Raw genomic sequence first — 12,398 nt, forward strand, 5'->3', positions numbered from 1 at the left:
ATTGTAAGAAAAGTTTACCATCTTTATTATATAACTGACTAAACAAATAATTTTACTGTCAAACCAATTAAAAAAAAGAGATTTGCATTTGTATGAACTGTCTATTATTCCAAAATAACAACAATGTAGGGATAAATCATGCTTATAGAATAATGACCATGATGAGCACTTGTTTGTGGAAGGCAGATAGTTTAACTGGAGTTTTGTCTATATTATAATTACTCATCAAAATAAACCATAGACCACCAGTCTTTAATGAAACATGATAATCTCCGCTTTGAAGTGCATACAGCATACGAGCGTACTCCCACATATAACTTGAAACGGCATTCAACCCCCTTTAATATTGTCATCCATGATTTTCCCTGTCCTTCGTCTTTCGGGAGATCGTGGTCATTAAAGTAAGAGTGTCGTTTTTGAGTTGGAGCAGCTGGGAACGCGGCAATCACAGCGATGAGATGACCCTGCCATTCTTTCTTGCTCCGTCGCATTGAAACCGGATGTTGCGGTACACTGCTTCGCTTACCGGAACCAGGAAGTGTGAAAAAGGCCTATATATAACGCCAGCAGTGCTGTCAGTCACAACATTGTCATTCTCATATGCTGAAAGTCTGAAAAAGTCTCCTAATGGTCTTTTTGCTTGAGTATCTAAAACCTGCATTAACAAACTTCCTTACAGTTTTTAGAAAATCCAGCATTAACACTTTATTTTGATGCTCCATTTGAGAATCAGTTGACTGTCTGCTTAATATCTGCTGATACTGCTTCTTCAACAGACATTTAACTGACCTTAAGAAACTTTGCAACTACATGTCAACTTACACTTACCTTAACCTAAACACTAACCCCAACCCAACAGTCCACTTGTAATCAAATAAGAATTAGTTGGCAGCGTTTTCAGCTTATGCTCCACAGCTTTGGAATACTCTTTATGGCACAAATGTCTACTCTAAATCTTTTATTTTAGAATGACAATTGCTTGATTACTCATTTAATTTAGCATTATTTGATGTACATTTGTTGTAATACTTTGGAAGGTTTTAGAGCCCAGGAGAAGTTATGACATGTCTGGCATGTGTGCTTTTATCTGTCTGTCATGTAATGATTTTGCCTTGCTTGAAACAGTTAAGTAGCATTTTTTTTATTTTTTTTTATTTTTTTGCTGAAAATGTAACTGTAAAGACTGTAAAAGTATGTGAATTGTAAGTGCCTTGCATGATGGAATTTGTAAAACATGAAAGAAACAGGCGAGGCAGTGGCGCAGTAGGTAGTGCTGTCGCCTTACAGCAAGGTCGCTGGTTCGAACCTCGGCTCAGTTGGCGTTTCTGTGTAGAGTTTGCATGTTCTCCCTGCCTTCGTGTGGGTTTCCTCCGGGTGCTCTGGTTTCCCCCACAGTCCAAAGACATGCGGTGCAGGTGAATTGGGTAGGCTAAATTGTCCGTAGTGCATGAGTGTGTGAATGTGTGTGTGGATGTTTCCCAGAGACGGGTTGCGGCTGGAAGGGCATCTGCTGCGTAAAAACTTGCTGGATAAGTAGGTGATTCATTCCGCTGTGGCGACCCCAGATTAATAAAGGGACTAAGCTGACAAGAAAATGAATGAATGAATGAATGAATGAATGAATGAATGAATGAATGAAAGAGCCAAAAATGATACAGTATGATTTATATTATATAATATAGTGAGTCGATTATTACTTACAATTTGCCAATATCAAAAAGTTTGACAGCATACATTTATTGCAATAGAATAAAAAGAAAAGCAGGTATGTAAACTGAAGATTGGTGATATAAGACCAATGTGACCAAATTGTAAGTAAAAATCCATATAAAAAATAAGAGAAATAAATATTATTTGAAATTATACCAACATACAAAGTTGTATTTACAAAGAATTTTCTTTCAAGAATATTAAAACACTTTAATATTTTTGACCTGTAGTCTATATTATAGTAATTTCAATTGTGTATTTTTAATCACAGTTTGATATTTCTCTACTATTCCACAGCAGCACAAAACAACTTGCCAAGAAAATACAAACAAACGTTAACTACATTTTAAACCAACCCTTAAACAATTTATTATATTTTATTGTTTGCCAAAAATCCACAAATTTTGTATTTTCAGATGCAGAGGAAGTTGAGCTTCTCCTCACAGTCTCTGTTCTCCCACTTGTCAGTTTTCGTGTTGCGAGCTCCACATCGATAGGGCTGAGCTGGACACTTTGGCAGTGAGATTTGAGAGTCTTGTAGAGTTTTGTTGTTGACCCAGAACCATTTACCAAGCAGAAAGCGCAGACCCGTCCACACACTTACTGTCTGAGACTCCACAGTCACTTGCTTGGCCAGTTGTAATTGTCTGTCGGTGGTCAAACTGGCCAGATCACTATAGTGAGACCTGCAATGCAGTAGAGCCTCCTCCCATGTCTTCTTCTCTTTAACAACAGTAAATGAGGTGTTGTAGCAGAAGAAAGGAATTAATGAATTACAGTTTACGGTCAGCCATTTGACATTGGTGATAACACAGCCTTGACGTCCAAAAATGTAAACATTACTGGGCTGACCGACTTCCCAATTTGAAAAAGAAAACGGGGTGCCATCAGACCACAGAAACTGCTTACTGTTGGATGTATACAAGCCGATCCATATATATGTGTAATTTGCTAGATGTATCAGCTTGTTTTGTTCTTCTTGACTTGAGACGGTTGACAAGTCTGTGTAATGTGTCCTGCAGTATTTTTGAGCTTCAGTCCAGGTGCTATAGCTATTCACATAATAATGCTGTCTGATCAAAGCTTTAGTCCGTCCACAGATGACAATCAGGAGAACGATGGAGAGTTTCATCTTTCCTGTGAGATGCTGAAAAGTCTTGTGTTGTATAAGAGATGATGAAATGTTCATTTTATGGATAAAAAATTTGAAATATATGCAAATAAATGTAAGGAGGTCTCGATATATCCACACCCAGATTAACCAGAACATTTATAATCGCATATAAACTTATGTAAATATTTTTCGTGTTTCCACTCAAATTTTCATATGGAAATTTCTTAATCTACATTGATAACAAAATGTGATGAGGAAAACAATTCTCTTAATAAACCTTCAGTTTAAGGCATTCAATCTTTCTCATGTTTAATGCTTTAAATATTCAAACTGAATAACATAAACTCTATCTATCTATCTATCTATCTATCTATCTATCTATCTATCTATCTATCTATCTATCTATCTATCTATCTATCTATCTATCTATCTATCTATCTATCTATCTATCTATCTATCTATCTATCTATCTATCTATCTATCTATCTATCTATCATTGGTAACCCTTTACAATAACAGTACATGAATTATGATGTGTTAATCATGTAAACTAAGCATTACTTTATGAACTAATGAAAATTTTATGTACGCTCTAATCATGAACTAACTTTAAATACATCATGAGTCACCTGAGTTTATCTGTGAATAATGGCTACCTTAACTACTTTTTAGTACATGTTTAATAACAATAACAACATATTAATTAGCATTTAAGTTTGAGCTAAATGTAACCAGCATGAACTCATTAGCTGTTAATGTATAATTATGTCATGACTTTACTTAGAGGGGCACATAAACATTAACTACTTATGAACTACTGTGTTTAAATGGTTGATGTGGACAGAAAACTTGTTTTATTGTTATTCAGTGTAAACGCACTAGATGGACGTAAGGAGTTCATGAGTAGTTTAGAACATTTTATGAATATGTTAATGATGATGTGCCCCTACAAGTAAAGTCATGATATAATTATGCACAAACATATCATGAGTTTATTATGGTTTAATAAAGCATTAAGTAATGAGGTAATTACTTTTACCTAGGTAATTACTAAGTATTAGTTGAAATTGAAACCAGAGAAGGAATGGAGCAGAATGTAGCAAATGAGCACGCTGAAAATATGGTAATTGCAATGCATTCTTTGTATTGACTACAAAGAATGTCTTGACTAGGGAATGGTTTTACAAAATGTTTCTTTGGGTTTAAATTGGAAGAACATATGCAGAGCTGGGGGTATGGTTGGAGAGGAACCAAAGATCAGAGGTACAATTCTGTTGCCAGGGTCTGTTGCAAATTACAGGACTCATTCCTTCTATTTATTTAGAAAAACTATTACTTTTGCAGTTTGTGAGTGCATGTGGAGGATGGGAGATTATTGATTGATCTAGGGGTTTCTGTGTATATTTAAAAAGAAAATACAAAAGCATTAGTATTTTTTAAATTCAGATTCTTTTTTTAATATTTATTCACTGAACATAGAGAATACATGTAATTTTCCAATCTAACATGCGTTTCATGTTGAAAGGTCTTGCATTTGTACAAAGCTACAAACTTGGAAACCTGCAAACTACACATTTTTGCAGTTATAAAATAGAAATGACTGGTTGACTGTAGAAGTCTACCACACTAAATGCTTAGTGAAAGTAACTTTTACAGTGTGTGTGAATAATTTGTGCACATAAAAGTATTTAAAATTTAGGTATGAATTATTATTATTAATATGTTTAAATATGTGTATGGTATATATTTTTGGTAACTAATTCTGAAGCATTCATAACTAAGTTAATGGTTTGGTAAAAAATACAAGGAAATGTACCCACTAGTGTGTTTCTTAACCAATATTTCAGAACATTTAGGAAAAAGAAGCAAATAAATTGAGTGTAGATAATTGTTATATAATAAGATGAAACAGAGTAATACACTTTCATTGCTAATCAAATTACTCCATCAAATAAGGGATTTCAAATATTTATTTAAAATAAGTATGCATTTATGGCATGTTTACCCTTATTATTCATCCTCAAATTTAGTAACATAGGAAGTCGAGCTTCTCTCCACAGTCTCTGTTCTCCCACATCTAAGTAGCTATATTGAGGGCTCCACAGCAATAGAGTAAAGCTGGACAGCTTGGAAGTTGCACACCCAGCCCAGCACTCTTCATCCAGTCCCAAAAAAAATAATGCAAAAAAAAAAACAACCAAAAAAAAAAGCTACGTTATATATCAACCTCTAAATAATTACGTTTTTATTATTTGATTGTTTGCTAAAATAAAATCCACAAAGTATTTTTTTTTAGATGCAGAGGAAGTTGAGCTTCTCCGCACAGTCTTTGTTTTCCCACTTGTCAGTTTTCGTGTTGCGAGCTCCACAGCGATAGGGCTGAGCTGGACACTTTGGCAGTGAGATTTGAGAGTCTTGTAGAGTTTTGTTGTTGACCCAGAACCATTCACCAAGCAGAAAGCGCAGACCTGTCCACACACTTTCAGTCTGAGACTCCACAGTCACTTGCTTGGCCAGTTGTAATTCTCTGTCAGTGGTCAAACTGGCCAGATCACTATAGTGAGATCTGCAGAACAGCAGGGCCTCTTCCCATGTCCTCTTCTCTTTAATAACAGTAAATGAGGTGTTGTAGCAAAAGAAAGAAATTAATAAATTACAGTTTACATTCAGCCATTTGAGATTGGTGATAACACATTGACCTCCATACGTGTAAACTTTACTGGGCTGACCAACATCCCAGTTGGAAAAAGAAAATGGGGTGCCATCAGACCACAGAAACTGCTTACTGTTGGATGTGTTCCTATACAAGCCGATCCAAATGTATGTTTGATTTGCTAGATGTATCAGCTTGTTTTGTTCTTCTTGACTTGAGACAGTTGACAAGTCTGTGTAATGTGTCCTGCAGTATTTTTGAGCTTCAGTCCAGGACCTATAGCTATTCACATAATAATACTGTCTGATTGAAGCTTTAGTCAGTCCACAGATGACAATCAGGAGAAGGATGGAGAGTTTCATCTTTCCTGTGAGATGTTGAATAGTCTTGTGTTGTATGAGATGATGAAATGTCCATTTTATGTATAAAAAGTTTGAAATATATGCAAATAAATGTAAGGAGGTCTCAATGTCCACACCCAGATTAACCGGAACATTTATACTCACATATAAACTTATGTAAATGTTGTTCGTGTTTTCATTTGGAAATTTCTTAATCTACTTTGATAACAGAATGTGATGAAAACAATTCTCTTAATAATTCTTCAGTTTAAGGCATTTGATCTTTCTCATGTTCAGTGCATTAAATATTCTAATTGAATCTATCTATCCACATATTTTCCATCACCAGTATATCTTTCCAGTAAAAAATAAATATATTTACTTCCATTTTAATCCCTAAAAAAATATTTTGCTACTTTGTTAAAATTCACAAAAAAAGATCATTTGCAATATATGCAAATAAATGTAAGGAGGTGTCTAGGTCCACACCCAGCATGAAGAGGTAAGCGGGATCAAGTGTTTCTGCTGAATTTCCATAGTTAAATATCTATATCAATTCAATACATTTAAATACAGCAATATATTGTTTTTAGCTGGACATCTCTTTTGGCATCTACTGTATATTATAAAAAGTTAGATCAGATGTTTATGGAATGTAGATTATGTGGGATGCAGAATTTGGAACAGATTAAAGAAAATTGAAATGGAAACCAAAAAGCAATGGAGCAGAATGTAGCAAATGAGCATGTTGAAAATATGGAATCATTGCAATGCATTACGTCTTGACTGGGAAATGGTTTAACAAAATATTTCTTTGGGTTTGATTAGAGAGGAAATATGCAGAGCTGGTGGTATGTTTGGAAGATCTGAGGTACGATTGAGAGGTCAGGGTCTGTTGCAAATTGCAGGGCTCCTTTCTATTTACGTTGAAAACTATTACTTTTGCAGTTTGTGAGTATGGAGGATGGGACATTTTAGATTGTTCAATATGTTTATCTGTTAAAAAAAACAAAAACAATGTTTTTATTATTTATTGACTGAACATAAAACATTTAATTTTCCAACATTAATTTCATATTGAAGGGTATTTGCAGGTTTTGCATTTTAATAACTAAAAACTTGAAAACCTGCAAACTACAATTTTTTGCTATTATAAAAAAGAAATGACTGGTTGACTAAAAGCGTACTACATTCAATGCTTAGTGATAGTCATTTTTACAATGTGTAAATAATATGTTCACATATATGAAGGTATTTCACTTTTGAGTATATGAATTATTCTTATTACTGTTTTTAAATATATGTATGGTATATGCATGTTTGAATGAAAAAATAACAAGAGATGTTGCCACACAATACAAAATTATATAAATTCTACAACTGGCAGAAAATAATATTGTGAAAGAAATATCCTGGATCTTCTAGATGAGAGAACTGCTGGGAATCTGTAACAGCAAAACACACTCTTTTTGGTTACTAATTTTGAAGCATCCATAATTCAGTTCATTTTATGGTAAAAATACTCTAGATCTATCTAAATCTAGTGCAGATAATTATTACATATAAAAATAAAACAAAGTAATACGCTTGCAAAGCTAATTAAATTACTACATCAAGTGTTACATTCAAATCTATATAAAATAAGAATACATTTATGGGCTGTTTACCTCTGTTATCCATCCTCAAGTTTAGTAACAGAGGAAGTTGAGCTTCTCTCCACAGTCTCTGTTCTCCCACATCTGAGTAGCTATATTGAGGGCTCCGCAGCGATAGAGTAAAGCTGGACAGGTTGGAAGTTGCACACCCAGCCCAGTACTCTTCATCCAGTACCACTCTCCCGCAACAAACCAGAGACCAATCCAGATACTCGTTTGTCCTGCTAGATTGCTTTTAACTGCTCTCAGTTGCTGTTCAGTGGTCAGAGTGGCCAAATCAGTGTAGTGACCTCTGCAGTACTCAAGAGCTTCATCCCATGTCATTGTTTCCATCACCAAAGTATTTAAATAGCAAAAGAAAAATAGACTATTTCCACATCCAAAAACATCCCATCCTGTGCCTTCAGCTTGTACACATTTGAAGTCGATGCTTGTGTCAGGTTGACCTGATTTCCAGCAAGTGTAGTTTGTCTGTAAGTCCCCATCAGACCATATCAACTGATTCAGGTTTGATCTGTTCCTGTGCATACCAATCCAAGCTTGACTGACTCTTGTTCCCAGCATTGATTGCAGACGAATATTTTCCTTAATGCTAGAAACAGTAGAAAGATCTTTGTAATATTGTCTGCAATAAGACTGTGCCTCTTGCCAGCTTAGGCTGCTGGTCACAAGGACATGGACTCGTGTGACTTTTGAGAGTCCACCATGAGTAATCAGGAGAAAAAACAAAAATAAAGTTTCCATTTTTGGCTTTGAATGAAATGCCTCCTTCCAAGTTTCCTTCACAAAGTATTCAATGATCCTCTGGTGTTCAATTAAAAAGTGAGCTCATTCAAAAGACTTGCAAATGAGCAACAACCACAGCAAATACTTCACGTACAAGACTTCTTTCTTTCATTCTTTCTTTGTTTCCTTGAACCAATATTAGTTGTGCTTTTAGTTTTAATTATTTTCACAGATTGTATATCATTAAGGAAACTTTTTTTTTTCTGAAATGTTCTCTTTTTGGGTGATATACATAAGCTAGCTACTGTGTATATATATCATGGCTGGTGACATTATAGGTTGCACTATGGGCAACCTGAATTTCAGTACTGGTTCAGAAAACATGTTCTATCTCCCTTTCTATTGTATTTTTTATTTGTCAGTTCTGACTCTGAGCTGTTTTGACATTACACTAACACTTACATTAGCTAACACATGTAATGAAAAAGGTTTTTATTTTAATTGCACTACTAATATATTTATGTAATGTAGGATTAGGCTATTGCAGTCTGAACATATTAGAGACTTAAGTGAGATTGTGTAAGTGTAACAGGATTATTTCGGGTATATTGATTCGACTATATTTTCCTCCTGTTTACTTACTGTTCATATAAAATTGTTTTGTGTTCACAATATAAATGTAAAAAGAGTCTGTAAAGTGACAGTGGTTTCACCTCTTCCCCCCCCTTGGGTTAACGTCAAGGTGGTATAGTCCAAGCAGCCATACCTGTTGCACTATTACTTGAGCAGTCTTTTCCACCTTTACCTTGAACTAAGGAGGTATGCTCTACCTGTTCCAAATTGAATTTGGCTCTGGCCATAATTAACAAACACACAAATGCATATTTAAGTTTAATTTTAATCATTTGTTATATTTACTGATGTAAAAACTATTTGTTATATTGTAGAATGTCATTTTTGTTGACAGTTGAGGGAATTATATTTTTGAGGGAATCATATTTTTTAATGTTTTATGCATGTTCAGAATTGATATTAAGTTTTTCATATTTTTGATGTTTTATGTTTGATATTGATATTAAGTTTTACTATTTTCTTTACTGATGAAATGCTTTGTTTGAAATATGAGCCTATTGCTTTGTTTGAAATGTGAGCCTGTCGCTTAAGCTTCGCTTCTAGAGAAACGGGGTTTTTCCACAGAAGTAAGACGAGAGATCTGAGCTCATGGACAGCTGTGCTTTGGTACAGGATGTGGTTTAACACCTGCAAGGAATCAGCCGTATCTCAGTCTGTGTAGGGGTGCATGTGTGTTTTGTGTGTGTGTGTTTGCAGGCTACTGGCAGATTCTAACTGGTTGAAATGAGATCTGATGATGGGAAGGCGAATAATGGATTGGAGGCTCATCGAGAGTGGGGAGGAGACAACCAAGAATAAAAACTGTTGTTTTATGAATTGTACGGCAATACTGGAGCGCCCAGTTTGCCTTTTCATGGTGTCTCTTCAGTATTCCTGGGCTCAGCATTGTTGATCTGATCCTTCGTTTATTAAACTTTGATTTCTCGATAAAGCTAAGTTTCCTGCGTCTACTTTCAAGCGAATCCTGAACTCGGGGAGGGAAAAACCATTTTCCTACAATTTGGAGGGGGCACCCGGATTCGCTCAGACGCTTCGTCGAGTTGGAGGACGATCTCAAATCAACCTCTGCGCAGAACTTCTAATAAGGTAAGCAGTCACCTTTTTGATAAAAGTACTGCAAGATTGGAATTACCAAATTTAAGGTTGATTGGGGATTGAATACCAACATAACCCGTAAATAATTTGAATTAGATCAACAATGGCAATTAAAATGAGTTGACCCGGCGTGGTTACAAGGTTTAAAAACTCATTCTATTAATTGATTATCATTGAGTCGACCCGGCGCGGTTAAACAAATTTATAAAGACTCAGAATTGGTTTATTATTGAGTTGACCCGGCGTGGTTAAACAAATTTATAAAAACTCAGAGTTGACCCGGCGTGGTTAACAATTGGTTATTAAAGGAGTTGACCCGGCGTGGTTAAACAAATTTATAAAAACTCCGAATTGGTATATTAAACGAGTCGACCCGGCGTGGTTAAACAAATTTATAAAGACTCAGAATTGGTTATATTATAGAGTTGACCCGGCGTGGTTAAGCAAATTTATAAAAACTCTGAATTGGTTATTAAAGGAGTTGACCCGGCGCGGTTAAGAAAACTTATAAAAACTCCGAATTGGTAATTAAACGAGTTGACCCGGCGTGGTTAAGAAATATTATAAAAACTCGTATCGTGTTTTCCTGGCATGGTTGAGAATTGAAGTTTACCCGGCGAGGTTAACTCACTCGTAAAAACACATAAAAGAGAGTAAAAGGCAAAACGTTAAAGGGTGTAAAATTGTGTTAAAGTGTCAATTGTGTGCGGATTCCTGAATGAGTATGTGTGTGAGTGAATAACTCCGTATTTGGGAGGTCAGAGTGCTGCGCACCTTCTCTGGACTGTCACTTAAGTGTGACCCGGTAGGAACGGACGCAGCATTCTGGGAGCTCAGAGAGGAGAGTGTGATTGATGAGCCCTGTATTCATAGGGACTGAGAGCATGTGAATAAAACATCGAGTGAATGAAGGAATCATAATTAGATGCTGAAAGTGTTATATTACAAACCAAGAAAGGTGAAAAATATTCCTAAGTGGTGGGTGTGTAGATTATTAGGACATAAGGAAGATTGTGAGGTGTGTGACCCCAATAGGGAGACAAAACCATTATTAAAATGACAACATATAAAGAGACGTGGGATGGTATCTGTAAACAGATAATACATCACACCGAACCAAAAGACAGAAAGAAAATAAGTAAAACATTAGAAAGTCAGTGGACATATCTCTCAGGTCTAAATGGCTGGACAGAGACAACTAAAAATCAGGGAAAGTTACTGAACATACTTTTGACAGAGGAAAAAAGGGCAGATACAGATTTGGTACTGGCCAGACAAAATAGGGACAAAACTGGGGTTTGGAAGAAGGGAGCAGCAAACAGAGAAATAGAAAAAGCAGAAGATAGACTGAGACAATGGAGCAGGGTAGCTGCAGCCATGGTTACCAAAGTAAAAAGTGCTGTGTGGGCAGATCAAAGGGACTCACCAGAGAGGCCCCCACCCTATAGTAGTGCAGAAGAAAAACCCAAAACCCCCTCAGCACCAATGCAGATGCCAGTAATGATAGTAAAAGGGGGAGAAATAGAAACTACTACTAAACAAGCTAACAAAGATTTCAAGTTCATGATAAAACAGGGCGCTATAGAGGTCGAAGAAACAGAAGAAGATAAAAAACAAAGACAGTTAGAAACGGCCCTAAAGGAAGTTCAGACTAAAATAGAAATAGAGGAAGCAGTAAAAAAGGAAATAGCAAAGCAGTTTACCGCAAACATTCAACTCGCAAGAGACAGTGTAAACCAGACAATGTACAGGGTAGCAGGAATGGAGGAAAGAACACATATAACATTGAAACAACACAAAGAAAAGCTAGAAAATATTAAGTCACAGCTGTTGAAACTACAGCTGGAAGAGGCTAAAGCTAAATTACAGAATAAGATGGTCGTAAGACAAAATACACAAATGCAACAAGTCATTGCTCCTCTGACTCATGTACCTGCTATGTCGCCTGTGCAGCCACCACAACCTAGCCCACAACCACTAATTTCTTACACACAGTCACCATTATGCCTCAGCCCAACACAGCACAACAGACATACATACAGTAGCCAAACCAATATCATAGAGGGGGCAACCAAAAAAAAAAAAAAAAAAAAAAAAATCTCTAATGTTACGTAAGCCTTACATTAACCATAAAAAAAAGCCTATAATAACTAACACACTTAGTCATATCAGTTGGGAATTAAACCTAAATTACTTTCTGACATTTCAAAAACAATATAGAATAGTTTCAATTATAAATGCCATACATATAATAACCGACTTTCCTGTGATTGTGCACCTATCACTGAATTGTGTCTAAAAAAAAAAAAAAAAAAAAAAAAAAAAAAAATTAAATTAATTAAGGCCTGTCTTGACTGGACTGTAATTGACATCTCCTCCTAGAGTTCTGAGTTTGCTGATGGCTGTTGTTTTAGAGCAGATGATGGAAGTCTGAGGACAGGTTAGGGCATATAAATTGAAAAAGTCTAAAT

The 12,398-nt window shown here is 35.6% G+C and overlaps 1 long non-coding RNA gene across 1 annotated transcript; it reads right to left on the bottom strand.

The window, feature by feature from the left end:
• Positions 1-9,451: 9,451 nt before the first annotated feature.
• LOC141386118 (uncharacterized) lies at positions 9,452-12,000 on the bottom strand. The gene is made up of 2 exons (XR_012407162.1): positions 10,273-12,000; positions 9,452-10,194 (listed from the first exon to the last, which is right to left on the bottom strand). It is a non-coding gene; the product is annotated as an uncharacterized lncRNA (long non-coding RNA).
• Between the last annotated feature and the right edge of the window lie 398 nt (positions 12,001-12,398).

Source organism: Danio rerio, chromosome 1 (assembly GCF_049306965.1).
Source record: "Danio rerio strain Tuebingen ecotype United States chromosome 1, GRCz12tu, whole genome shotgun sequence".
NCBI lineage: Eukaryota > Metazoa > Chordata > Actinopteri > Cypriniformes > Danionidae > Danio > Danio rerio.